Here is a 25,840-nt window from a genome sequence, read left to right on the forward strand (position 1 = left end):
GGTCCCGAGTGCTGGCAGCAGTGCCGGATATTGAGACGCAAGACTCGTGTGAGTTTCTCGCAAGTGAGACCCCGGCCAAAATAGTATCATTAAAACCGTCAGCTCAGCACTATGATGAGCGAGTATCCTAGTTGCTCGGGTTTTCCCGAGCATGCTCGGGTGACCTCCGAGTATTTTGGCGTGCTCAGAGATTTAGTTTTTTTTGTCATGTCAGCTGCATGATTTATGAATTGTAGACAGGCTGAATACATGTGGTAATTCTCTTACAAACAGGCATTCCACAAATGTATTCAAGCTGTCTAGCAGTCCACAAATCATGCAGCTGAGACGAGGAAAACTAAATCTCCGAGCACGCCAAAATACTCGGAGGACACCCGAGCATGCTCGAGAAAATCTAAGCAACAAGTATACTCACTCATTACTACTCGGCACACAAAAAAATAAAGCCCTCACTCAACCTGAGAGCACAAAAAATAGAGACACTATGGGTATCAGAAAATGGCGCAATTTTTTTTTTAACAAAGTTTGGAAATTTTTGTCACCACTTAGATAAATAAAACCTACACATATTTGGTGTCTATGAACTCGTAATGACCTGGAGAATCATAATGGCAGATCAGTTTTAGCATTTAGTGAACCTAGTAAAAAAGCAAAATAAAAAAACAAGTGTGGGATTGCACATTTTTTTGCAATTTCACCTCACTTGGAATTTTTTTCCCATTTTCGAGTATACAACATGGTAAAACCAATGGTGACGTTCAAAAGCACAACTCATCCAGTAAAATACAAGCCCACACAGCCATATTGATGGAAAAATAAAAAAGTTATGGCTCTGGGAAGAAGGGGAGCAAAAAATGCAAAACTAAAAATATCTCTGGTTATTAAGGGGTTCAGGACTGACAATAAAACATTCAACATCAACAAGAAATTTGAGTTTACAGGAAAAAAAATGTTGCAAAACATTCTTTCCTGTATAATGACTTGTATATAAGGCAAAATTTAAAAAGGATTTGAAAAAAATTAAATAATATAAGTAAACCAAAATTGTTTCTTTTATTAATTTAATTTAAAAAAAATAGGAAATTTCAGTGTAATTTATGAAGGAAGCAAAAACTGCCAAAAATTAGATGGAAGAGGGACTGAAATACACCCTGTATTAGACATTAAAGAGAGCCTCATGCACATTATGTTCAAATTGTCATGTAGTGGTACATACACCCTTGAAGACACGAACTGTAGTGCCTCATTCAGATATTATGAACAAAGTGTTGTTGTGGTACTCCTACACTCATAAAGGCTCGAAACACAGTACAAAGCCAGAAAAAAATTATATTGAGGATCATCTATACACCCCTAAAAGGTACCAATAAAGGCTTTGCATAAAGTACAAAGCCAGGGAAAAATTCCTATAGATTACGCAGATTGAAGAGATGTCATATTTGTTTTGGACAACTCATAGCTCCATGACAGACACAAGAAGCAAAGCTACAGTGTTCACGTTGTGTTAGTTCTGGAGCTATGAGGTGGCAAAACACATAGTGTACGGCACAGTGTGTTTAGTCGGCGCATGATGTGTGTTGCCGGTGGTGAAATACACAAAGAACCAAACAGTAGTAGGGGCAAAAAAACTAAAATTTATTTTTAAAAAAATTACATAAATAAATTAACTGCGGCGACTTGGGGAAAAATGACGGAACTGGGGGTGTGGAGCTGAGACAACTGACTGGGTAAAGACGACAAAGGGGTTGCAGGGGAAGGGGCGATGAAACTAGTGGGGTCAGGAAGGTCAGGGATGGGAGTTGAGGCATGGGATGGGACAGACACGATGGAAGGGAGACACAAACCGGACAACAAAGTCACATTTGGAGGTGGAAGGGAGTGCGAGAGTCCGTTTTTTTTTCTTCCTGTCTCTGTCCTGTGTTCTGCCGTGGTGTCTTCTGGGGAGCGTTGGCGTGGTGCTGGTGGATGCCCTGGCAGGATCCTGGTGCAGCTGCTGTGGCCTGGTGCTGGTGGACGGCCTGGCAGGATTCTGATGCTGCTGCTGCGGCCTGCTACTGGTTGATGGCCTGGCAGGATCCTGGTGCTGCTGCGGCCTGGTGCTGGTGGACAGCCTGCCAGGGTCCAGTTGCTGCTGCTGCATGCTGGTGGTGGTGGATGTCCTGCCAGGGTCCGGTTGCTGCGGCATGTTGGTGGTGGTGGTGGTGGTGGAGGAGGTCCAAGCAGGAGCAGCACTCGGCATAGTGGTGGCAGTGGACTGTGCAGCAGCACTCGGCATGGTGGAGGCACTGTAGTGTTGTCCGGCAGGGCTTGGAATGGTAGTGGCCGTGCAGTGGTATGCAGCAGAACTCGGTATTGAGGTCAAGTGTGTCAGTGTTGGCACAGGTGGAAATGCAACCACTGACTGCTGCAAGTACAGAGTCTGCTGCATAGCCTGCATGTAAGCAGCATTTCAGGCCTGCATCACTTTGAGCTGGAGATCAGGAGTAATGTGTTCCGACATGCCCGGTTCTATTTGATTAAAAAAATCATGTGCTGGTCTCTGGAGGTTGGCTTCCAGATGGTCAAGGCATCGGTTGACATCCTGGAAAAGTGTATTAACATGGTTGAAACCACTTTCCAGTCTGTCTCCCAGCGTCTTGATGCCATTCTGGAAGATTGAGCTCAAGTGAATGAACTCGGCATGAGTGTCCTGTCTGAGGCCTTCTGCCGCTGGCGGGAATACCCCGAAAAATCAGTGGCAGAGGCCTGGGACAGAGGATTACCTGATGGACCAGCTTCTTGGTCTCCAGTCTGTGTTGCCGGCCCACTTGATGCTTTGCTGGTGGATGACTGGGACGGGTCCGTGGCTGTTTGATGAAGGACGCTCCAGACCCAGGTTCGAGGGTGCTGCTCCACGTTCTGTGAAAAGAAAAGAAAAACATCAGCATCAAAAATTTACACTAATAAAAGCGTCAACTCCAGTGGAATAGAAAAATACAGATTAGGAAATACAACACAATACAATACACCACAAAAATACTTACGTTCTCTGGACAAGGACCGGTCTCAAAAATGCCAGCATGCGGTGATATTTATATTTTCTCACCCTTGCTCAGAGCACCACTGCGAACCTGGCTTTCCTGAAGAAGGTCCTTGTTGAAGCGATCCTTCATCGAACGCCAACGGGTTCTGGTTCACTGTGGAAAAAAGAAAAAATTGTTAGACAATGCACTTTCAGCCAGGATCACACAACTGTTTGTGATGTGAGAAACTCGCAGGAGTTTATCGCATCACACACAGTTGTGTGATCCCGGCCAAGGTCACTGCCACATCACACAACATTGAAATACTTACGAAATGCCTTGCAGACCCGTGGCATGGTGTTGTCCCAGCCATTCATCATCGCTCGGGCCACCTCATTCCACAGCCGCCAGATCACCACAGCGTCCGAATGCTGTTGAACCCGGGTGTCCCACAACGGGACTCGCTCCTCGACCAGGAAAATTAGGAGGTCATTATCGATCAGGTCTTCATCCCGTTCTGGAACCTAGAAAACAAAGAAAGACATAAATGTTGTAAAGATAAGAAAAATAAAGAAAACAAGAGATACAGAAAACAGGCAAGAATAAGTAAAGTCAAGAAAAAAAAAAGAATAGTAGTCCAGACAAAAAAGGGAAGAAGCAAAGTGAAGAAATAAAAAACAGGCAAGAATTGTACAGTCAGGAAAAAAAAACGGAGTACAATCAGTCAAGTATACTTACATGCCGTCTTGACACCCGAACTTGTGCTGGCTGCTCCTGCTCTTCCTCCACTGCAGTGGAAGAACTGTTCTGATAAAGAAAAAAAAAGATTTTGCCACATGTGTATATGTGACAGAGAATAAACCAGGGGAAGAGTCCTGAGGAGAGAATTTGCATATTCCCAGTGCCTTCTGGGATAAGTGAAGAGTCTCCGTGAGCTCAACGATCACTGGATTTTGGCCATTGAAGCTGAAAAGAGGAAATCAGTAAACCACTCGCCTATCGGCGAGCGAACTTTGGCTCATTTTTCATAGCTTTGAAATCTCTTTAACAATAACAATATGGAAGAGGCCAGGAGCCATTTGGTGAGCTGAGTTTCTTGTTACATGTTCACAGACTTACCAGTGGAAAAGCCAAACTTCACATGCCACAAATGCAAGCTTGTGTCCCTGTTGGAGGAAAAGTTGCAAAATCTTGAAGTGAGGTTAGCTACATTGAAGATCATTAAGGAAGGTGAAGAGTTCTTAGAGCAGAATTATCTCTTCCTGCTACAGAAAGAGAGGAAATTCGAAGTGCACCTGAAGAAACAGAGGAATGGAAACATGTGACCCAGAGAAGCAGGAGGATAGGGAGGCAGTCAGCGCCCATACTGCCAGGCTCTTACGCAGGAGAATGGTGAAGAAATACATCAGGATAAGACTTTACCCACAAACAGTAACCTTGTACGCGTTCAGAATCCTCCTGGATGGAGAATGAAAAATGTTGTGAAGAAGAAACGGAGAGTGGTGGTCATGGGGGATTCCCTGTTGAGAGGAACAGAGGCCACTATCTGATTTGTCTGACAGGATATCAGGACTCTTCAGACCTACAGATGACTACCCATTCCTGCTAATACATGTGGGGACAAATGACACAGCAAGAAACGACCTGGAAACCATCTGTAGTGACTTTGAAAACTTAGGTAAGCAAGTGAAAGAACTGAGAGCACAGGTTGTCTTCTCTTCCATCCTCCCAGTGGATGGCCATGGAACAGGAGGTGGAATAAGATTCTGCAGGTGAACAACTGGCTACGTCGATGGTGCCATCAGCAAGGATTTGGATTTCTGGATCACGGAGTGAATTGCCTATACGATGGACTACTTGCTAGAGATGGGGTGCACCTTACGAAGACTGGAAAACAATTATTTGGAAGTCGCTTTGCTACACTCATCAGGAGAGCTTTAAACTAGAACAATGTGGGAAGGGAAGCAAAAGGCCAAAAAATTCTATTGAGAACTCTGCTATTAGAAGAGGAAAGGAAGAACAAAGACAAAAGAATCTAGATAATAAAAATATTGGAGAAAGAGAAACCAATCACAAACTAAAATGTTTCTATACTAATGCACAAAGCATGGACAACAAACAAGGAGAATTGGAACTACTAACGCAGGAAAAGAAATATGATATCATTGGAATCAATGAAACTTGGTGGGACAATACACATGATTGGAATACAAGGCTAGAAGGATACAACATATTTGCAAGAAACAGATTTGATAAACGAGGAGGAGGTGTCACATTCTATGTTAGAAACGCGTATATCTGCACAGAGATTGAAGCTTCAGAGACTGGGAGTTCTGTGGAAACTGTTTGGGTAAGAATACAAGGACAGAACAATGGAAAGGACACCATTGTAGGCATTTACTACAGGCCTCCTGTGCAAGCTGAAGATATGGATGAACTCTTTATGCATCAAATGGCCAAGTTCTCCAAAAAATATGACATAGTTGTCATGGGAGATTTCAACTATCCTGACATTTGTTGGGAATCTCTCTCAGGCAAAACTAACAGGTCAAGGAAATTCTTATCCTCTCTTGCTGACAAATTTATCTTCCAAAAGGTAGGGGAGAAAACAATGGGAACTGCTACCTTGGATCTAATCCTTATAAACAGGGAGGAAATGGTTGAGGAGGTAAAAGTGGCTGGGACCCTAGGAGGTAGCGACCATGCTATCTTAGAATTTTCAATAACTAGAGGAGGAAGACCTGTGAAGACTCATACGTCAAGGTTAGATTTCAGAAAGGCAGATTTCATGGGATTCAGAAAGAGAATTGGAGGGATCCAATGGCTGGATATTAGAGTTGAGTGAAACGGGTCGAAAAATTTCAAAAGTCGCCGACTTTTAGTAAAGTCTGGTTTCATGAAACGAAACCCGACCCTGGGGTGAGGTCGGCCACGAGCTCGGCGACTTTAGCGCCAAAGTCGTGTTTCAAAAGTTTGTTTTCTGCCCTTTTTCAGCCAATCAGGATCCAAAGACACTGTGGGCAACGTGATGACATAGGCAGGGGTCACCACCATCTTTGAGAAGGGCATGCAAGTGATTGGCTTGCTTTGGGGGGAGTCACAAGGGGTATAAAAGGGCGTGCACGCCGACCGCCATGTTACTCATGCTGATCTCAGAATAGGGAGAGCTGCTGCTGCTGCTGATTCTGTAGGGAGAGCGTTAGGCAGGGAAGAAGACACCAAAAACTGCTTCTGCTGCTAGCGATTTTGCCTGTACAACACACCAGTCACTGTGTGTGCAGTGCAAGTGGAGGCTATATTTTGCGGGATCAGCTGTGTTGGTTGTTAGGCTGCCTTATAAGGCTTCCTGATAGCTGCATTGCTGTTTTCCCACTGCTCTGCAAACTGCTTTTTTAAAAGCAATCCAAATTTTTGTTTTTGTCCTGGTGAGGTACTGAGCGTGCATTTTTTCACACCATACAGCGGTGTACGCTCCTCACACAGTACCGTGTAACGGCTGTTATCACGGCCACAGTGAAGCTATCTGTGTGTGACTCTGTAAGAATAAGTCGAGGACATGTTCCGTTCTTACAGACCTCCACCTTCTAGTTTTGTCTGTTTTTCAAACAGTTAAGTATATTTGCTGTTTGATCACATTCAAAACAATAGAGAGACAGCGTGTGTCAGTCCGCATACTTAAAAAACACGGAGCTTGACAATTTTACAGACACCGGACAGCGGTGTACGTGCACGCTCCTCTCTCAGTACCGTGTAACGGCTGTTATCACGGCCACAGTGAAGCTATCTGTGTGTGATTCTGTAAGAATAAGTCGAGGACATGTTCCGTTCTTACAGACCTCCACCTTCTAGTTTTGTCTGTTTTTCAAACAGTTAAGTATATTTGCTGTTTGATCACATTCAAAACTATAGAGAGACAGCGGGTGTCAGTCCGTATACTTAAAAACACGGAGCTTGACAATTTTACAGACACCGGACAGCGGTGTACGTGCACGCTCCTCTCTCAGTACCGTGTAACGGCTGTTATCACGGCCACAGTGAAGCTATCTGTGTGTGACTCTGTAAGAATAAGTCGAGGACATGTTCCGTTCTTACAGACCTCCACCTTCTAGTTTTGTCTGTTTTTCAAACAGTTAAGTATATTTGCTGTTTGATCACATTCAAAACTATAGAGAGACAGCATGTGTCAGTCCGTATACTTAAAAAACACGGAGCTTGACAATTTTACGGACACTTGACAGCGGTGTACGTGCACGCTCCTCTCTCAGTACCGTGTAACGGCTGTTATCACAGCCACAGTGAAGCTATCTGTGTGTGACTCTGTAAGAATAAGTCGAGGACATGTTCCGTTCTTACAGACCTCCACCTTCTAGTTTTGTCTGTTTTTCAAACAGTTAAGTATATTTGCTGTTTGATCACATTCAAAACTATAGAGAGACAGAGTGTGTCAGTCCGTATACTTAAAAAACACGGAGCTTGACAATTTTACGGACACTTGACAGCGGTGTACGTGCACGCTCCTCTCTCAGTACCGTGTAACGGCTGTTATCACGGCCACAGTGAAGCTATCTGTGTGTGACTCTGTAAGAATAAGTCGAGGACATGTTCCGTTCTTACAGACCTCCACCTTCTAGTTTTGTCTGTTTTTCAAACAGTTAAGTATATTTGCTGTTTGATCACATTCAAAACTATAGAGAGACAGCGTGTGTCAGTCCGTATACTTAAAAAACACGGAGCTTGACAATTTTTCGGACACCGGACAGCAGTGTACGTGCACGCTCCTCTCTCAGTACCGTGTAATGGCTGTTATCACGGCCACAGTGAAGCTATCTGTGTGTGACTCTGTAAGAATAAGTCGAGGACATGTTCCGTTCTTACAGACCTCCACCTTCTAGTTTTGTCTGTTTTTCAAACAGTTAAGTATATTTGCTGTTTGATCACATTCAAAACTATAGAGAGACAGCGTGTGTCAGTCCGTATACTTAAAAAACACGGAGCTTGACAATTTTACGGACACCGAACAGCAGTGTACGTGCACGCTCCTCTCTTAGTACCGTGTAACGGCTGTTATCACAGCCACAGTGAAGCTATCTGTGTGTGACTCTGTAAGAATAAGTCGAGGACATGTTCCGTTCTTACAGACCTACACTCTAGGGAGATTCCTATAATGCCCAATTCTATATACACCTTGTAGTTTGTCATACACTAGCCAATTTCTGCCTGTGACATAGCGGTGTGATATTCACCGGGCCTCACACAATCTAACAGTGTCCACAAGTGTGTTCAGAAATTCTACATCTCCCCTGTCCTATAGTGACATTTTTCACACCTGCAACATTGAGCCTGTGACATAGCGGTGTGATATTCACTGGGCCTCACACAATCAAACAGTGTCCACAAGTGTGTTCAGAAATTCTACATCTCCCCTGTCCTGTAGTGACATTTTTCACACCTGCGACATTGAGCCTGTGACATAGCGGTGTGATATTCACTGGGCCTCACACAATCCAACAGTGTCCACAAGTGTGTTCAGAAATTCTACATCTCCTGTTGTGAGTTCATTTTCCCCTTCACCATTGAGGTCTGATGAACTCCCTCTTCTGGTGAAGGAAGGTAGTGAGGCTGATTACAAAGCACCTGAGCAGAATGATGATGACTGGGTGACTGGAATTGCTGACTGGATATAAGGCAGCCGATGCCCTTCTGCCTTGTGGGTGATTTCTCTTAGGGATTCCTGGAGACCAGTCTGATTCCTGCTCCTCAAAAGCTAAGTTTTCTGCTCTGCTTTTTGCATTTGTGTTTTGGTTTTGTTTTGCCTTGTTTTTCTGGATTTCTGCCTTTCCCTGCTGCGTGAGCTGAATTCCTTTTTGCTCTGTCTTCAGAAAATACCTGAGTACTGATATAGTCTTTTTGAAGCCTAGCGTCTTCAGGGCTTTTTTCCCTATCAGTCTGTTGGCTCTTGTTTTGAGAGGGTTTTGGTGGATTGCAGACAGCAGCTTTTCTATCCTGTCCTATTTAGTTAGCTTGGGCCCCATCATTTGCTCAGCCTATCTTTCTATTTGTGTGAGTGTTTTTTCATCTTGCTTCACCGTCACTATATGTTGGGGGCTGCCTATTGCTTTGGGGTCTGCTCTAGAGCAGTTTAGATTTCCCTTTCTGTCTTTAGGCTATGTAGTTCTCTGGCTGTGATCGAGGGGTCTAGGGCACCGTAGGAACCCCCCACGGCTACTGCTAGTTGTTGTTAGGTTCAGGGGCCTGCAATCCGATAGCTGCCAACTTCTCTGGTTTTCTAGACTTAGCTAGTATTTCCGTTTTTGCCTCCTACGGTGACTCATTCATAACAGAATCACCCACCATACCGCAGATCCTAGGGTACGCAATAGCAGGAAAGAATAGTAAAAAAAAAAAAAAAAACAAGAGTGTATATTTTTTTCTCTATATCTCTGTGGCCGTAGGGGGAATTTTTTTTTTCTCTCAATGGAGATAAAGCAATTGTCTGATCGTGTGGAGCAGCTCGCTGCGGAAGTGCGGGGAATATCCACCTACCTTGCTCATTCACATGCTGCTGAACCAAAGATCCCTACTCCTGATGTGTTTTTTGGGGATCGGTCTAAATTTTTGAATTTCAAAAATAATTGTAAATTATTTTTTGCCTTGAAGCCTAACTCGTCAGGGAGCTCCGCGCAGCAGGTTAAAATTGTCATCTCTCTGCTGCGTGGCGATCCCCAGGATTGGGAGTTTTCTTTGAAACCAGATGATCCTATTCTGACTAATGTGAGCACATTTTTTCAAGCCTTGGGGTTGTTGTATGACGAATCTAATGCTATTGATCAGGCTGAAAAGACCCTGTTGGCATTGAGCCAGGGTCGAGATTCTGCAGAATTGTACTGTCAAAAATTCCGAAAGTGGGCGGTCCTTACTACCTGGAATGATAATGCCTTGGCAGCTCTCTTTCGGAAGGGTTTGTCAAAAGCCGTAAAAGATACTATGGTGGGATTTCCTGTTCCCTCTGGTCTTGACGATTCTATGTCATTAGCCATTCAGGTTGATCGGCGTTTACGTGAACGCAGGACTGCACGAGAGGTGTTGCCACCTGTTGAACAAGTGTCTGAACCTATGCAATGTGATAGAGTTTTGTCCAGGGAGCAACGTCAGGAGTTCAGAAAGCGTAATAAGCTGTGTTTTTTTTGTGGAGATGCCTCGCATATTATTTCTGTCTGTCCTAAATGAGAGAAATGTTTTGCACACACGTTTTCTGTGGGTGGTGTTCAACCTAAATTTCTTCTGGCAATTACTCTGATCTGCTCCCTGTCCACATTTTCTGCCAAGGCTTTTGTGGATTCGGGAGCAGCCCTGAACCTAATGGACTTGGATTTTGCTAAACGTTGTGGATTTCCGATGACACCTCTGCGGACGCCTATCCCTTTGAGGGGGATTGATGCTACTCCTTTGGCTAAAAATAAACCTCAGTTTTGGACCCAGGTGGTAATGCGGGTCGCCCCAGATCATCAAGAAAATTGCAGATTTTTGGTGTTGCATAATTTGCATGATACCATTGTTCTGGGGTTTCCCTGGTTGCAAATTCATAATCCAGTTTTGGATTGGAAATCTGTGTCTGTGGTGAGTTGGGGTTGTCGGTGTGCCCTTAGTGAGGCTCCGGTTATTTCCACCTCTCCTCAGTCGCATGATGTTCCTGACTATTTGGCGGTCTTTTATCATGTATTTAGTGAGAATGAGTCTGCGTCTTTGCCTCCTCATAGGAGTTATGACTGTGCAATTGAACTGAGCCTGGGGTGTAAATTTCCCAAGGGTCGGCTCTTTAATTTATCTGTACCCGAGCACGAGGCTATGCGATCCTATATTAAGGAGGCATTGGACAAGGGTCATATTAGACCATCCTCTTCACCCTTAGGTGCCGGGTTTTTTTTCGTGGCCAAAAAGAATGGTTAATTAAGGCCTTGTATTGATTATCGTGCCCTCAACAAAATTACTATTAAATATCAGTATCCGTTACCCCTGATTTCGGATCTATTCTCCAGAGTTAAAGGTGCTTGCCGGTTTACCAAGCTTGACCTCAGGGGGACGTATAATCTTATCCGCATTAAGCATGGGGATGAATGGAATATGGCGTTTAATACTCCGGAGGGACATTTAGAGTATGTAAGCATCGTTCCTATTCTGCTGTGTTCCGGACTTTGCCCTTACTGTTGCCCTTAAGCCTGGCTTCATTCGGCCATACTGGTTCCTGTGACATCACCGCCTGTTGGTCCCGCCCGCCGGGTTTAAATAGCTTTCCTGGACGTGACTACCTTGCTTGTATATCTCGTCCTGTACCTGATCTGCTAGCTGGGAGTTGCACGCTGTGCTACCTCCTTCCTTCCTGCTGAATCCACCTGGATTACCTGCTGCCTACTGCCGCCGCCTGGACCCTCTGACGGTGTCTGCCTGAAGGCTCCTTCCAGCTCTGCCTCCACCGCTCACCGCTACTACAGCACTCACGGTATGCGCTGAAGATCTTGACTGCTGTGTGCGTTTCACCTGAGAGACTTATCCCTGCTACCTTTACACATCCAGTATCAATTACCTAGTGACTTTCTCTGCCACTGCACTGTGCCCGAAGATTCCCCTCCCGCAAGGGAGAGGGCTAAGTGACTGTCCTTGCCTGCATTCTTAAGATTGTGTCTGCTTACTTCTACATAGTGCTGGTGTACAACTTGCTATCTACTGGACTGAGTTCTGCTGCTGTTACCACTGCTGTCATTGTCTGGCTCCGCCAGCACCTGTGCTGTTCTGTGCTGCTTGTTTAATACAAACTACTTTCACGTATACCTGTGTCTGTGACTCTATCATCTAGCCACTGTCTTCATAGAAACCTACTATACATCATTACAGGATATACAAGCCCCCAATATGGAGACCACAGGTGTAGAGTCCCTGGAGAAACGTGTAAGCAAGCAGTTTGCTTTGATACGGCAGGATGTGGCAGGCATTAGGACCCAGCTGGACACGCTGGAGCAACGTATCGAACACAACGCCGGGGCAGCAGAGGCACAGTTGCAACGACTGGCAAATCGGATTACGGCGCTGGAACAAGCAGCTCCTCTTCAGGGTGATCGTGTTCTGGCGTTGGAGCAAGCGATTCCTATGCAGCTCGATCGGATTGCTGCTCTGGAACAGGCCCCAGCCGCGCAGGTAGCTGGTGCTGCCCGGGATACTACACCGACCTTCCCGAAGCTTCCACCCTTCCGGTTCGCTGGTGAGAGGGATAAATTCCGAGGATTTTTGAACCAGTGCCGGATCTTCTTTGCTGCTCATGCCCCACAGTTCACTACTGAACGCTCCAAAGTTCTGACTATAGTCATGCTGCTGTCTGGTAAGGCGCTCGCGTGGGCCAACCCTTTGATTGAGACCGACGACCCTCTGCTTAACTCTATGGACAATTTCATTGCCGCAATGACGCAGATGTTTGATGACCCGAACCGAGCTAATACTGCTGAGACGACGCTGCTGACCCTTCGGCAGGGGAAGCGTTCGGTGCTGGAGTATGCATTGGACTTCCGTAGATGGGCTTTAGACACCACCTGGAACGGGGCAGCCAAGCAGGCCATCTTCCGCAGGGGATTGTCTACTGCAGTTAAGGATGAACTGGCACGCGGGGACTCGCCCGTGCTTCTTGGGGACTTCATCAATCACTGCATCCGCATTGACAATCGACTCTCCGAGCGCAGACAGGAGCGCTGGTCTGATCTACGGTTTAATAACACTGTTCTGTTCTCTTCTCCCTCCAGAGATGTCACCAGCAGGAGGAATCCCGAGCCCGAGCCCGAACCGATGCAGGTGGATGCCGTACGTAGAAATCCTCCTGATGCCCGCAAGGAGCATCGCTTTAAGGAAAACCTGTGCTTCTACTGCGGGGGGACCGGTCACTTCATCTCCGAGTGTCCAGTCAGGAGACGTAAGACGGCTGCAGCTATCATTGATTGTAACTCCGAGGCGGGGGAGTCCTGCGTCCTAGATCTGAACAATTCGGGGGGCAGAGACAATCAGAGAGACCTGGACTTTGCCGATATGAATTCGCTGGCATCTCTTCCATTGAACGCAGTGGTGATCTCGATGACATCCGTCGTTTCCTCCTACTCCGCTACTAAGAAGAATTCCCACTATTACCTATCCTTGAGGGTCTGCTTCCAGGGTCGGTGTGTCGAGAGCGCCGCCATGTTGGACTCCGGGGCCAGTGGGAACTTCATGGATATCGCGTTTGCAAGGAAGCATGGAATCAGGGCAGTGAAGAGGGAGTCGTCAGTCTTGATGGAGACAGTAGACGGGTCGCCACTTACATCTGGACCGGTAACCATGGAGACTGAGTCGGTGAAGGTATGCATTGGAGAGGAACATGTGGAACATTTGTCCTTTTTACTAATATCTTCTCCTCACTTCCCTATTATCCTGGGGTTACCTTGGCTCCAGGTTCAGAATCCTCGCATCAACTGGGAGACCAGGGAAGTGCAGTTCCCTCCAAGTTCTAACAGCAACCCCGCTATTCCTAAGGTCGCTGCTATCTCCAAGGTAGTAGCTACGACTGAGGGACAGTTACCACCGGAGTATCAGGATCTGGCAGAGGTATGTGACAAGAAGAGGGCAGATATGTTACCTCCCCACCGGCCTTATGATTGCCCGATAGAACTGGTATCTGGGGCGGAGATCCCATTCGGGCGTATTTACCCTTTGTCTGGTCCTGAATTAAAGGCCTTGAAGGACTTCATCGACGAGAATCTCGCCAAGGGCTTCATCCGACCGTCTACTTCTCCTGCGGGTGCACCAATCTTCTTCGTGAAGAAAAAGGACGGGGGTCTGCGTCCTTGCATGGACTACCGTGATTTAAACAAGGTAACGGTCATGAATCGGCATCCGCTACCCTTAATCTCTGAACTACTGGAGAGGGTGAAGCAGGCTAAGATATTCACCAAACTGGATCTTCGGGGAGCCTACAATCTCGTGAGAATTCGGTCTGGAGATGAGTGGAAGACGGCCTTCCGCTGCCGTTATGGACACTTCGAGTCACGGGTCATGCCGTTCGGACTACGAAATGCTCCTGCAACCTTTCAGCATTTTGTTAATGACATTTTCCGAGATGTGCTTGATGTATTTATGGTTGTGTATCTCGATGACATTTTAATCTTTTCCAGTGATCTCGAGGAACATCGGCTCCACGTGAGGACAGTGCTGCAACGCCTGCTGCATAACCATCTTTACATCAAATTGGAGAAATGCGAGTTCCACAGGGCAACAGTGCAGTTCCTCGGTTATGTCATCTCTCCACAGGGTCTCCAGATGGACGATCAAAAGACCAGAGCGATCCAGGAGTGGCCAGCGCCAGGATCGGTGAAAGAAGTTCAGAGGTTTGTGGGATTCGCCAACTTCTATAGGCGCTTCATCCGTAACTTCTCTGAGATTGTGGCTCCCATCACCCAACTGACTAAGAAGGGGGTACCGTTCCGGTGGACTCCGCAAGCCCAGGAGGCGTTCACACGGCTGAAGGACAAATTTGTGTCGGCTCCCATCTTAAGACATCCAGACCCAGACCTGAGCTTTACTCTTGAGGTGGACGCATCGGATGTCGCCATCGGCGCAGTGTTGTCACAGAGAGGAGGTGAGAAGGCAGTTCTTCATCCTTGTGCCTTTCTTTCTCAGAAGCTATCCCCGGCGCAGAAGAACTATGACGTAGGGAACAAGGAGTTACTGGCGATTGTGACGGCGTTCAAGGAGTGGAGACACTTGCTGCTGGGGTCCTCAACTCCGATTACAGTTCTTACCGACCACCGAAACTTGGAATTCATGCAGTCCGTAAGATGTTTGAACCCACGTCAGGCACGTTGGAGCTTGTTTCTAAACCAATTCAACTTCATCATCTCCTACAGGTCGGGGGCACGGAATGGTAAGGCAGATGCGCTATCTAGGATTGCTGCTCCTGAGGAAGTGATTAAGCCGTCTCCTAGTACTGTTGTGTCTCCCGCTCATTTCATCTCTGCAATCCATCATCAGGATCTTCTGTCTGAGATCAAAGCAGCATACGCAGCAGATCCGTTGCTAAGGCAACCTACCCCCGAAGTAAGCCTAAATTTCAGTGGAGGAGTGTGGTTACAGGAGAATCGGCTGTATGTACCAGAGGTGACAAGACTTGAAGTCCTCCGACTGATCCATGATTCTAAGATTGGGGGACATCGTGGAATAACGAAGACCCAAGAGTTCCTGGCTCGGTACTTCTGGTGGCCTTCGTACCGGAAGGACGTGGAGGGATACGTGTCATCCTGCGAGGTATGTGCTCGGTTCAAGACGCCTCGTGCTTCGCCTTCCGGGTTCCGGTCGTGGACCGCCTCACTAAGGCAGCACACTTTATCCCTTGCGCTGGATTACCCACAGCAAAACAGACTGCAGACTTGTTGATTCAAGAGGTGGTCCGTCTGCACGGAGTCCCGGATGAGGTGATCTCTGATCGTGGGGTGCAGTTCACGTCTAGGTTCTGGAGGTGTTTCTGCGCGGCTCTGGATATTAGAGTAAGTCTGTCTTCGGCTTACCATCCACAGACCAATGGACAGACGGAACGTACGAATCAGACCCTGGAGCAGTACCTCCGTTGCTACTTAAGTCATCTGCAGGACGATTGGGTAGATCTGCTTCCCCTGGCAGAATTCACATATAACAACTCGCAGCACTCCTCGACTAAGCAGTCACCGTTCTTTGCTAATCAGGGTTACCACCCAAACATCTTGCCACAGTTCCCCAAGGAGGCTGCAGTGCCTGCTGTGTCTGACCATCTTTCTTTCTTACAGCAGAATTTGGAAGCTCTGAAGACCACCTTGACGACAGCGCAGGAGAGGTATAAGAGAGCAGCAGATCGTACCAGGAGGCCGGCTCCGGTGTATAGGGTGGGAGATACGGTCTGGTTGTCTACCAAGAATCTGAGGGTGAGGGCACCGACTGTCAAGCTTGGGCAGAAGTTTGTAGGGCCATACAAGATCGTGGCTCTAGTGAATTCGGTAGCGGTGCGTCTGAAATTACCCCCTGCCTGGAAGGTTCACCCGGTGTTCCATGTTTCCCTACTAAAGCCAGTTGTACCAAATTCCTTCCCTGGGCGTACTTCCTCTCCTCCAGCTCCCGTGCTCGTTGATGGACATGAACAATATGTCGTGGAGAAGATTCTGGATTCACGGATCTTCAGAAGGAAGCTGCAATACCTGGTCAAGTGGCAAGGATACTCTGTCGAGGAGAATTCCTGGGAACCGGTGGAGAATATCTGTGCTCCGCGGCTGCTGGAGCAGTTTCATCTAAGGTACCCGGACAAGCCTGGTCGAAGATTGTCCGGAGGACATTCTTTAAGGGGGGAATAATGTAAGCATCGTTCCTATTCTGCTGTGTTCCGGACTTTGCCCTTACTGTTGCCCTTAAGCCTGGCTTCATTCGGCCATACTGGTTCCTGTGACATCACCGCCTGTTGGTCCCGCCCGCCGGGTTTAAATAGCTTTCCTTGACGTGACTACCTTGCTTGTATATCTCGTCCTGTACCTGATCTGCTAGCTGGGAGTTGCACGCTGTGCTACCTCCTTCCTTCCTGCTGAATCCACCTGGATTACCTGCTGCCTACTGCCGCCGCCTGGACCCTCTGACGGTGTCTGCCTGAAGGCTCCTTCCAGCTCTGCCTCCACCGCTCACCGCTACTACAGCACTCACGGTATGCGCTGAAGATCTTGACTGCTGTGTGCGTTTCACCTGAGAGACTTATCCCTGCTACCTTTACACATCCAGTATCAATTACCTAGTGACTTTCTCTGCCACTGCACTGTGCCCGAAGATTCCCCTCCCGCAAGGGAGAGGGCTAAGTGACTGTCCTTGCCTGCATTCTTAAGATTGTGTCTGCTTACTTCTACATAGTGCTGGTGTACAACTTGCTATCTACTGGACTGAGTTCTGCTGCTGTTACCACTGCTGTCATTGTCTGGCTCCGCCAGCACCTGTGCTGTTCTGTGCTGCTTGTTTAATACAAACTACTTTCACGTATACCTGTGTCTGTGACTCTATCATCTAGCCACTGTCTTCATAGAAACCTACTATACATCATTACAGAGTACCTGGTGATGCCTTTTGGGCTCACTAATGCCCCTTCTGTCTTCCAGTGCTTCATGAACGACATTTTCCGAAACTTTGTGGATACATTTTTGATTATCTATCTGGATGATATTTTGATCTTCTCCAAGGATTGGGATACTCATGTGGAACATGTTCGGACTGTGTTCCGGATCTTGAGGGAGAATTCCCTGTATGTCAAAGGATCGATATGCCTTTTTGGGGTACAGAGGATTTCATTTTTGGGATTTATTTTGTCTCCGTCACCTATTGAAATGGACCCGGCCAAGGTACAGGCCATTTATGATTGGGTTCAGCCCACTTCTTTGAAGGCCCTTCAGAAGTTTTTGGGTTTTGCTAATTTTTATCGGAAATTTAGAGCAAAATTTTCTAGTATTGCCAAGCCATTGACTGATCTGACTAAGAAGGGTGCTGATGTGTTGAATTGGTCTCCGGAGGCTGTTTCTTCCTTTCAGGAGCTGAAGCAAAGACTCACTTCTGCCCCGGTTTTGCGGCAACCTGATGTCTCACTCCCGTTCCAGGTAGAGGTGGACGCTTCTGAGATTGGTGCAGGAGCTGTTTTGTCCCAAAAGGATTCTGTAACACCTAAAATGAATCCCTGTGCTTTCTTTTCCCGAAAGTTCTCTCCATCTGAATGTAACTATGATGTGGTGAATCGGGAACTGTTAGCCATGAAATGGGCATTTGAGGAGTGGAGACATTGGTTGGAGGGAGCTAAACACCAAGTCGTGGTCCTCACTGACCACAAGAATTTGATTTACCTGGAGTCGGCCAAACGCTTGAACCCTAGACAGGCTAGGTGGGCCTTGTTTTTTACACGTTTTGATTTTGTGGTCTCTTTTCTTCCTGGCACTAAGAATGTCAAGGCAGACGCCCTCTCTAGGAGCTTCTTTGCTGATTCTCCTGTGGTGACCAAGCCTGCTACCATCTTAGGTGAAGGGGTAGTTCTTTCTGCCATCTCGCCCGATTTGAGACGTGCTCTGGAAGAGTTCCAGGAGGACAAACCTGAGCTTTGTCCCAGTGGAAAGTTGTATGTTCCTGACCAGTGCGAGAAGAGAGTGATGTCTGAAGTTCATTGCTCTGCTTTGGCTGGTCATCCAGGTATTTTTGGTACTAGAGATCTGGTGAGTCGGTCTTTTTGGTGGCCCGCCTTGTCTCGTGATGTCAGGAATTTTGTGCAGTCCTGTGGGACTTGCTCCCGGTCTAAACCTTGTTCTCGTTCTAGTGGGTTGTTGATGCCTTTGCCGGTCCCCAGGAGGCCATGGACCCATATTTCAATGGATTTCATCTTTGATATGCCTGTCTCTCAGAGAATGACTGTTATTTGGGTGATTTGTGGTAGGTTCTCTAAGATGGTTCATCTTGTACCACTCCCTAAGTTGCCATCTTCCTCTGAGTTGGTGCCCCTGTTTTTGCAACAGGTGGTTCGCTTGCACGGGATTCCTGAGAACATTGTATCTGACAGAGGAGTGCAGTTTGTGTCTAGATATTGGAGGACTTTCTGTTCCAAGCTGGGAATTCAGTTGTCCTTCTCCTCTGCTTTTCACCCTCAGACCAATGGGCAGACGGAGAGAACAAATCAGACCTTGGAGTCGTATTTGAGATGTTTTATTTCCGCTGATCAGGATGATTGGGTTTCATTTTTGCCCTTGGCAGAATTTGCTTTAAATAATAGAGCTAGTTCTGCCACTTTGATGTCACCTTTTTTTTGTAACTTTGGGTTTCATCCTCGATTTTCTTCAGGGCAGGTGGAGCCTTCTGCCTGCCCAGGTGTTGACACTGTGGTGGAGAGAATGTACCAGATCTGGGACCAAGTGGTGGATAAGTTATCTCTCTCCCAGGAAAAGGCCCAGCGGTTTTCCAACCGACATAGGACCATTGGTCCCCAGTTTAAGGTTGGTGATATGGTTTGGTTATCATCAAAAAATATCGCTATGAAGGTGGCTTCTCCTAAGTTTAAGCCTAGATTTATTGGACCTTACAAGATTTTGGAGATTATTAATCCAGTCTCTTTTCATTTGGCTCTTCCTGTCACATTTAAAATTCATAATGTGTTTCATAAGTCCTTGTTGAAGAGGTTTGTTGAACCAGTTGATCCTGGGGTGGCACCTCCGGACCCTGTATTAGTTGAAGGTAACATGGAATATGAGGTAGAGAGGATACTGGATTCCCGTCTGGCTAGATGGAGACTCCAGTATTTGGTTAAGTGGAAGGGTTATGGTCAGGAGGATAATTCCTGGGTCTCTGCCTCTGATATTCATGCCAAAAGATTGGTGCGTGCCTTTCATCGGGCTCACCCTGATCGCCCTGGTGACATGGATAAGGGTTCGGTGACCCCTCCTCAAGGGGGAGGTACTGTTGTGAGTTCATTTTCCCCTTCACCATTGAGGTCTGATGAACTCCCTCTTCTGGTGAAGGAAGGTAGTGAGGCTGATTACAAAGCACCTGAGCAGAATGATGATGACTGGGTGACTGGAATTGCTGACTGGATATAAGGCTGCCGACGCCCTTCTGCCTTGCGGGTGATTTCTCTTAGAGATTCCTGGAGACCAGTCTGATTCCTGCTCCTCAAAAGCTAAGTTTTCTGCTCTGAATTTTGCATTTGTGTTTTGGTTTTGTTTTGCCTTGTTTTTCTGGATTTCTGCCTTTCCCTGCTGGGTGAGCTGAATTCCTTTTTGCTCTGTCTTCAGAAAGTACCTGAGTACTGATATAGTCTTTTTGAAGCCTAGCGTCTTCAGGGCTTTTTTCCCTATCAGTCTGTTGGCTCTTGTTTTGAGAGGGTTTTGGCGGATTGCAGACAGCAGCTTTTCTATCCTGTCCTATTTAGTTAGCTTGGGCCCCATCATTTGCTCAGCCTATCTTTCTATCTGTGTGAGTGTTTTTTCATCTTGCTTCACCGTCACTATATGTTGGGGGCTGCCTATTGCTTTGGGGTCTGCTCTGGGGCAGTTTAGATTTCCCTTTCTGTCTTTAGGCTATGTAGTTCTCCGGCTGTGATCGAGGGGTCTAGGGCACCGTAGGAACCCCCCACGGCTACTGCTAGTTGTTGTTAGGTTCAGGGGCCTGCAATCCGATAGCCGCCAACTTCTCTGGTTTTCTGGACTTAGCTAGTATTTCTGTTTTTGCCTCCTACGGTGACTCATTCATAACAATCTCCCCTGTCCTATAGTGACATTTTTCACACCTGCGACATTGAGCCTGTGACATAGCGGTGTGATATTCACTGGGCCTCACACAATCCAACAGTGTCCACAAGTGTGTTCAGAAATTCTACATCTCCCCTGTCCTATAGTGACATTTTTCACACCTGCGACATTGAGCCTGTGACATAGCGGTGTGATATTCACTGGGCCTCACACAATCCAACAGTGTCCACAAGTGTGTTCAGAAATTCTACATCTCCCCTGTCCTATATACACCTTGTACCTTGTTTTACATTACTATATACAGTAGTTTGTGGGATTTTGTGTACATTTTTACCAAAAATGAGGAAGGCTGGTGGAAGAGGCTGTGGAATTGGGCGGGGGTTGCCAGCTGGTAATGATGGTGTTGGTGGTGGATCTGATGGTAGTGGCAAAAGCAAAATAGGACCGAATGCAGGAGGTGTTGAGCCTGCATCATCGTCTGGCTACACAAGGCCTCGAAGGCATAGTTTTCTAGGAGTTGGCAAACCGCTTTTAAAGCCAGAGCTTCAGGAAAAAGTTTTGTCTTACATTGCTGACTCATCCTCCAACTCTATCGCCTCCTCTTCTGAAGTTGTAAAAAATAAAAGCACTGAGTCATCATTGGAGGCTCATGTTCATGAACCACACCTTTCCTTGTGTCCTTCACCCCAACCAAGATTGAAGGATGACGCAGGCCATACAACTGATTACTCCATGGAGCTGTTTTCACATACCATGCCTGGGTTATCAAGTGAAATGGTGAATTACCCAGGCCAAGATGAATCTGACATGGAGTGCACTGATGCACAGCCACTGATAGATGATTCTGCTGGTACATTCACTCAGAGCACTACATTGTCCTCGCAGTGTAAAGAGCCAGATTCTGACCCTGATGAGACTCAGGTGCCCCTTCCCGCATACTATACCACCATACATGGTGACACAGAGGAAGGTGCACATGACATTGAAGAGGAAGTGATGGATGACCCAGTTGTTGACCCAGATTGGCATCCATTGGGGGAAGAGGGTGCTGCTTTCAATAGCTCAGATAAGGAGGAGGAGCATCCACAGCAGACATCGACATCGCAACAACTGTTATCTGGCAGGCCCGGAGCACTCCAAAGACAGGTTCCAAAAATTAAAAGAGTCGCTGGACAGCTTGTCCAGACGGTCAAAATAGCACAGCGTGCTAGGCCGCAAAATGTCTTCCAAAGTAGGAAGAGTGCAGTGTGGCACATTTTTGAACAAAATCCTCATGATCAGGCCAAGGTTATCTGTAAGAAGTGTGCAAAGACCTTTAGCCGAGGGAAAAATCTGAAAAATTTGAATACCAGTTGCATGCTTAGACATTTAACCAGCATGCACTTGCAAGCGTGGACACAACACCAAACCTCAAGTACTACATGTGCAACTGATCACAAAGAAGGTAGTCAGCAACGCTACATTGTTTCCCCCACTGTAAGCCCACCGGTTAGCACAGCAGCAAATGTTGAGGTGTCGTTGCAAGGCCAAAGCAGTCAGGGAATCCCACTGTTATATCAACGAAAGACTGAATCTAGGCCATCAGAAGCAACACCAACTCCATCACCATCATCAACCCTCTCTCAGTCCGCCCTGTCCACCGTTAGTTCCACCATATGCAGCTCTCTAGTCCAGCTCACTCTCCCAGAGACTATGAGTAGGTCAAGAAGGTACTCAGTCTCTCATCCGCGTACACTGGGTTTGAACGCCCACATTGCCAAACTAATCTCGTTAGAGATGATGCCCTATCGGTTGGTGGAAAGCGCAGCTTTCCGCGAACTCATGGCCTATGCAGTACCACGCTATGACCTACCCAGTCGCCACTTCTTCTCTCGCAAAGCCATCCCAGCCCTCCACCATCATGTGAAAGACCGCATTGTCCATGCACTCAAGCAGTCAGTGAGTGGAAAGGTGCACCTCGCAACAGATGCATGGTCCAGTCGGCATGGCCAGGGCCGTTACGTGTCCATCACTGCGCACTGGGTTAATGTGATGGATGCAGGGTCCACAGGGGACAGCGGTGGTGGGACAGTGCTGCCTAGCCCACGGTATAGGAAACAGTTGGCTGTAGGCGTTCGACCCTCCTCCTCCTCCAGAAGTGAAAGCTCGTCCACAGAGGGCAGTCGTACTAGTACTCCATCTGCAGCTGCCACTGTTGCACACGAGGTGTCCCCCTATCGAGCAGCTAGTGGAAAGCGTCAGCAGGCTGTGATGCAGATGATGTGTTTGGGCGACAGACACACCGCGGAGGTGCTGGCCGAGTACTTTCAGCGAAAAACTGAGTCATGGCTGGGCAGTATACATCTTGAGGCAGGCAAGGTAGTTAGTGATAACGGCCGTAATTTTGTGGCAGCCATAGCCCTTTCAAAACTCAGCCACATACCTTGCTTGGCTCACACCTTGAACCTGGTGGTGCAGTGCTTCCTCAACAATTATCTGGAGTTAACAGCCCTGCTCCAGAAGGTGCGAAGACTGTGCGCGCACATCCGCCGGTCGCCTGTACACTCCATTTGTATGCAGAAGCCGCAGCGATTGCTCCACCTTCCCAACCACCGCCTCATTATCGACATTGCAACAAGGTGGAACTCCACCCTGCACATGGTTGAGCGGCTGTGCGAACAGAGGCAGGCCATAATGCATTTGTGGGAGGATACACGGCCAGGCACTTTGAGTGCAGACATGGAGTTGACAGGTGTGCAGTGGTCGAAGCTGAAAGACCTCTGTAAAGTCCTTCAGTGTTTTGAGGAATGCACACGGCTGGTAAGCACAGACGACGCCATCCTAAGCATGAGCATCCCACTTATGTGTCTGCTCATGCAAACTTTGACGCACCTTAAGGAGCCGGCGTCTGCAGCCAATGTTGACGAGGAGGAAGAGGAGGAGGGAATCCTTGATGACATTCAGCCATTGTCTGCTCAGGGACCTATCCTGGACGAGGTGGAGGAAGAAGAGGAGGAGGATGATGATGGGGATGATTACTTAGGGGAGGAGGATGCATCTCGTGGGGCAAGTGAAAATGTTGGCATGGCAAGGTCTGGTACAGGGTTTGTGCGTGACTGGAAGGATGTGGATTTGCCAGAAAGTGCTCCTCCAGCCAGCACTCGCAGTGCATCATTGACACCGGGAACATTGGCCCACATGTCAGATTATGCCTTGCAGATCCTAAAAAGGGACCCCCGCATTGCCAAAATGATGAACGATGACGACTACTGGTTGGCCAGCATCCAGGATCCACACTATAAAGGCAAATTACAAAACATCATGCCACACGAGAACCTTGAGCAACTGGTAAACCGGTTGGTTGAGGCATTCCCAGCACACAGCAGCGGTGATGGTTCTCACACGAGCCGTACGGGCCGGGGGAAGCTTGGCAGAGGTGTTCGTGGTGCACACAGCAGACGTGGCGTTGGAGACAGGGGTTTCATGACAATGTTGTGGACTGATTTTTCAAGTACCGCTCACACAACTGGTAATACTGCATCGATGGAAAGTGACAGGAGACAGCAGTTGTCAACTATGGTTACAAACTAGTTTTCCTCCCTTATCGATGTTCTCCCGCACAGGTCATTCCCCTTTGACTATTGGGCCGCTAAGCAGGACACCTGGCCTGAATTGGCACAATATGACTTACAGGAGCTCGCTTGCCCAGCTGCAAGTGTGCTATCGGAAAGAGTCTTCAGTGCAGCTGGATCAATCCTGACAGAAAAAAGGACCCGTCTGTCAACCCAAAATGTGGATGATCTAACCTTCATTAAACTGAACCATGCATGGGTTTCCAAGGATTTTGTCCCACCTTCCCTTGATGACACATAGGTTGCCAGAAAAATGGCTTGCTTTGGTCCTCCTCCTATTCCGCGAACTTGACCTATTTCGCCTTTTGCAGCAACTGAATGTCCCACATCAACATATGCCACTTTGTAAACCGCCCTAACTCGGCTGCCCCCCCCATGGCCGGGGTCACCACCTAGCGCACGAAACCGTGCGAGTGCCGTTGCCCTGGACAGGTGGGTAGGCCGACTCTTGGGCGCGGGCACTGGCATAGGGTCCCTCATAGTGCAATCAAGTGTCTCTGACAGTGGTGGTGCACACCCGCCGTCAGACACACCGCCGTACTATGAGGGGCCTAGTGCCAGTACCGACGCCCACGAGTGTGCCCCCCTTGCTTGGGCAGGGCCCGAGCATTTGCAATGGTTACCTCTCCCTGCTCCTCCGCTATGTAGTCTGGGCTGTCAAATCCTTCACTGGGAGTTCCACTACAAATTGATTGAACTGAAAGATTATGGTTAAGATGTAGCTATGCCCTGTCCTGCTGGCCGGGCTCTAGCTCCAGATGATCAATGGCTTCCATTTCTTATGGACGTCGACTCACAATGACATGCAGTGGTGGTTTATCATCAGCTTTCACAGTTTTCCTACTCACAAACGTGTGACATTCCGGCGCACATTTTAAAATGTGCCCTCTCATGCCAATCAAATAGAATCGCCTACGGCCTGTGGCTTCTGTCTTTTGCACTCCAAAGTTACATGACAGATCATGATAGCCAGTGAGCACCATGTTTACATCGCTCCCTGTGATAAAAGTTTGATTGAGATGAGTAACAGTGATGGAATCAACGGAAGTGCGATACAGCAAGACTTTATTCCCAAAAAAATGTTTTCACTGTCTCAACACACAAATTAATTAAGGGTCAGCATCGCCTATGAGAATTGTGACGGAAGTTTTTCCTGTCAATATTAATTCCTAGATTTCTGCAATCACTAGCCTTTATGTCAGTAATTGTATGCATCTCATTTCCTATTGCGGAGAGGCTGGACTGTATTACTGAGACAGAAATATATATGAAGATTTAAAAATAACACCAAAAGTATATAGTTGTGTACGCCTCAAATGCATTTCCTTTTTTCCACTTTTTAGATTGCTGTGTAAGCCATACTGAGAACACGGAGATTTTACATGTTTAAACTATGCTATATATACCTGCTATCCAGTGATAAAGTACCCTTTCTCAACTTTGTACAATCTGGTCAAATCCATACTGGGCCTGAGAACATCTGAGTCTGCCTCCTGATCTATAGACATATATTTTTAATGTGTAAACTAGGCTACATATATACATGTTATCCGGTGAAACTGTACCCTTTATCAACTTTCTACAATGTTGTTGAATCCATACTGGGCCTGAGAACGGCTGCCGAGTTGTTAAGCAAGCTACAGCACCTGTGGTTTGGACACGTAATTTTTTCAGGAATGACGGTTAGGCCTAACTCCGGAATTGCGGTTGACCTGAACTTACTGGGAAATCATTGTTCGTTCGCGGGGAATAATCTGAATCCCAGATCCCCATCACTAACGGAGTTCAGCAGGTTATCTGCACCTGTAAGCGACAAAAGCTGGTCCTTTCAGAGTAGCGTGCATGCAGCCCTGGACATGTATGGGAATGCTAGACCTGTTATTGCTCGATCTCACGTGCCAGAGCCTCGCTTATCCCTCTAGTAAGCGTGACGCGTACTGCG

The sequence above is a fragment of the Dendrobates tinctorius genome, unplaced genomic scaffold, assembly GCF_039654945.1.
Source record: "Dendrobates tinctorius isolate UK_male_01 unplaced genomic scaffold, ASM3965494v1 ptg000022l, whole genome shotgun sequence".
In the NCBI taxonomy this organism is placed as follows: Eukaryota; Metazoa; Chordata; class Amphibia; order Anura; family Dendrobatidae; genus Dendrobates; species Dendrobates tinctorius.